The sequence below is a fragment of the Cebus imitator genome, unplaced genomic scaffold, assembly GCF_001604975.1.
Source record: "Cebus imitator isolate Cc_AM_T3 unplaced genomic scaffold, Cebus_imitator-1.0 Scaffold375, whole genome shotgun sequence".
Lineage (NCBI taxonomy): Eukaryota > Metazoa > Chordata > Mammalia > Primates > Cebidae > Cebus > Cebus imitator.
The window spans coordinates 680,251-683,998 of record NW_016107690.1 but is presented as its reverse complement, the minus strand read 5'-3'; the positions used below and the strand labels follow the sequence as shown (position 1 = coordinate 683,998).

Below are 3,748 nucleotides of genomic sequence, written 5' to 3'. Positions count from 1 at the left end.
ATCCCAGCTACTCAGGAGGCTGAGGCAGGAGAATTGCCTGAACCCAGGAGGCGGAGGTTGCGGTGAGCCGAGATCGCGCCATTGCACTCCAGCCTGGGTAACAAGAGCAAAATTCCATCTCAGAAAAAAGTAAATAAATAAATAAAACCCAAAAAGGTCCTATTAGGATCCTCATTTTGCAGATGGAGAAACTAGGCAGGGAGAGGGTAAGTAGCTTATCTAAGGTCGTGACACCTGGCTGGAGTGGATCTGAGATCTTAATTATGTTTTATTTCTTAGAGGTGGAGACTGGCTCTGTGGTGCAGGCTGGAGTGCAGTGGCGCAGTCTCGGTTCACTGCAGCCTCGACCTCCTGGGATCAAGCAATCCCCCTGCCTTGGCTTCCACAAGTGCTGGGACTACAGGTGCGAGCTACTGTGCCCGCCTGGCATTTTCTTAAAAGCTGGTCAGACTAGATCGGAAGCCTGGCTTTGCCGTGTGTCCTCCCGTTGACCTTGGATTTGGCATGTTTCTGCTGTAAACCTCAGTTTCTCTTCCTGTAAAATGGGACTGATGTGGCTCATGCCTGTAATCCCAGCATGATTTGGGAGACTGAGGCGGGCAGATCACCTGAGGTCGGGAGTTCAAGACCAGCCTGACCAACATGGAAAAACCCCGTCACTACTAAAAATACAAAATTGGCTGGGCATGGTGGCACATGCCTGTAATCCCAGCATTTTGGGAGGCCAAGGAGGGTGGATCACCTGAGGTCGGGAGTTTGAGACCAGCCTGGCCAACATAGTGAAACCCTGTCTCTACTAAAAATACAAAAAATTAGCTGAGCGTGGTGGCAGGCACCTGTAATCCCAGCTACTCGGGAGGCTGACGCAGGAAAATCGCTTGAACCTGGGAGGCAGAGGTTGCAGTGAGCCGAGATTGCGCCACCGCACTCCAGCCTGGGCAACAAGAGTGAAACTCCATCTAAAAAACAAAAATTAAAAAAAAAAACATGGCTGGGTGCGGTGTCTCACGCCTGTAATCCCAGCACTTTGGGAGGCCGAGGTGGGCAGATCACCTGAGGTCGGGGGTTTGAGACCAGCCTGACCAACATGGAGAAACCCCGTTTCTACTAAAAATACAAAATTAGCTGGACGTGGTGGTGCACGCCTGTAATCTCAGCGACTCGGGAGGCTAAGGCAGGAGAATCGTTTGAACCCGGAGGCTGAGGCAGGAGAATTGCCTGTACCTGGGAGGCGGAGGTTGTGGTGAGCTGTGATTTCGCCACCACACTCCAGATTGGGTGACAAGAGCGGAACTCAAAAACAACAAAGGAAAGTACTGGTGATGGGAATGAGGTGACCCACTCGCAGTGCTCAGCACACCACAGTCATGCTCAGTGCACGCTGGCCCGGAGGCCCCTGGCTTGTGGGGCCGCAGGGTTCACGCATCTGGAGCGGCCAGATGGGTGTCTGGGGCCAAGATGCTGGGCTTGGCTACGCTTTATCCAGACTCATAAATTATCCGGCTCCTGACAGCAGCATTAAGCTCCCTTCTGGGGTGGACAGCTAAGGCCACTGCCGCCTTGGTGGGAGGCGGGGCTTCCAGAGGGGAAACTGAGGCCTGTGGCGCCGATGGGGTGGTGGCAGGGGTGGTGCTCCCCGAACCTCTGGCAATCATCGCCCTCCACCCCGTGCTGCTTTGCCGCCTGGGATTTGGATTCCTGCGCTTGGATTTCCCCTGGACAGGGCGCTCCTCCCTTGAGAGCTGGTACGAGTTTCTGAACATTCCTGGGACGTCGGCTGTCCCTGTGGCCACCGCCCTGGCCACAGCCTCTGCCTGGAGTAGCCTCCAGTCCCTGCTGGGTCTCATGGTCTCCTTGACCACACTGCACTCTACTCACCGGGGGTCACACACTCCCCTCTGCTGGGAGCAAAGGCTCTTGGCCCCGGGGAGTCTGGAAACTGGCACTGAGTCCTTCTGGCCACAGATGGCGGTTTCCAGTCCCCCCCGCCTCCACTCCCCACGCTGGGTTCAGGTGAGAGCAACCGTCTCAGGTTCTCCAGGCAAGGAGGCCAACAGGGGACCTGGCAGGGCGTCCCTTCCCTCCCACATTGGCCAGGAGGGGTGGTAGGGCCACCATGCAGCAGGGGACTACAGCAGCACTATGTGCTTTTGGGAAAATGACTGTCCCTGTGTCTGGGGGGAGGTGTGGACCCAAGATCCCTCTTCCACGCTGAGTAAGTCCAGAATTTTGTAGCCTGAGAACCTAGGTTTGCCCTTAGCGGGCCCAGGGTTCTGGAATTCTAACGAGCTTCCAGTCCTGGAATCCAGGAGGCCTCACTATTCTAGAATCCCAAGAGGCTGATGTTCCGTAACTCTGATGGGAGTTTGGCTGGGTCCTGGGTTCCAGAAATCTCTGCCCTAGCTCCTGGCTGCTTTCTGGAAGGCGGATGGTGAGTTCTCCGTCCCCGGATGCCGCCCCTGCCAGGGGACCCGCCGTGCCTGCAGGGAGTGGGACGGGGAGGGCTTTATCTGCCACTGTTTCCCGAGGCCTGGGTGCTGGGCTGGCCGTGGGCACCCGGCCTGGCTCACCCATGCGTGGCTGCCAGTGGAATGTGAGCCTCGGTTCCCAAGCAGCCGCCTGTCCTCCATCCTCGAAGCCCCGCCCTCCTCCTCCTCCCCGCTGGAGCGGGTCACCTCATCATCCATCCATTTCTCAGTGAGTCCCCTTCTCTCTGAGTCCCCTGCCAGCGGGCGCTGCCTGCCTGTCCCACGGCCTGGCCCGCCCCAACCCCCGCTACACAGGCTTGGAGGCTCTAGTCTGCGATCTGCCACTGCCAGGCTGGGGCTTCACCTTGCCAGGCCTCAGTGTCCCCGCTCTGTGCAATGGGGGTGAGATTCTGATCCCCACGCCCGCGAGTGCTTAGCCCAGGCCTTCCTGGCTCTCACCTCTGCAGGGTGCCCGCGCTGAACTCACAGCTCAGCTCCCTGCAGGGAGCCCAGGCAGCAGGGCGGATCCCCGAGGCTCCCTGTCACCCAGGTCGGCCTCGGACCTTGGATCCACAGGGTTCTTCTGGGCCTGAAACGTCAGGGGCCAGGCCAGACCCTCCCATGCCTGCTGTGGATGTGAAGGCCCGTGCGCGTGGACCCCGCACCGCCGCCGGGGCAGACACACTCCACACCCTGCGGGGCCCACCACCCTTCACCACAGAGCTCCGTTTCCGGGAACATTTCCTGTTTGTGACACCAACAGGGTCCCCAGCCCAGAGGGTGCAGGGCGGGGGCTTCCCAGCCAGCCAGGCTACCCTGTGAGCCTCGGTTTCCCCATCTCTCCAGTGGGCACGCCCCCAGGGAGCACGCAGGGAGCCTCCTTCACACAGGGGCCTGCAGGGGGCCGGGGGGCAGGACCAAGGCTGGGCAGCTGGTGGATGGTGGACCACGGGTTACAGTGATTCCAACGACATGAACCAAAGACACAGCCAGACACGTACACACACAGACACACACAGACACACACGTACACACACAGACACACCCAGACACACACATACAGACACAGACACACATACACACAGACCCACACAGACAGATACAGACACACACACAGACACACACACACAGACACAGCCACACACAGACACACACAGACACATGCTCTCACACACACACACACACAGCCAGACACACACACACAGACACACAACATACACACACAGCCAGACACACACACAGCCAGACACACACACACAGACACATACAGACACACAACA

At 58.5% G+C, this 3,748-nt stretch overlaps 1 protein-coding gene across 2 annotated transcripts in view; it reads right to left on the bottom strand.

Annotated features, from left to right (window-relative positions):
- The window catches only part of TBXA2R (thromboxane A2 receptor), a 15,407-nt gene that overhangs the window by 7,687 nt on the left and 3,972 nt on the right, over positions 1 to 3,748 (bottom strand). The window contains exon 1 of one of the 2 annotated variants that reach the window (XM_017507412.2): positions 2,928 to 3,490. The exons of the other annotated variant lie outside the window; for it this stretch is intronic. The gene's annotated coding sequence lies outside the window, so the exon portion shown is untranslated. Of the gene's footprint in view, positions 1 to 2,927; positions 3,491 to 3,748 lie in introns of those variants that run through there. 2 annotated transcript variants of the gene reach the window in all.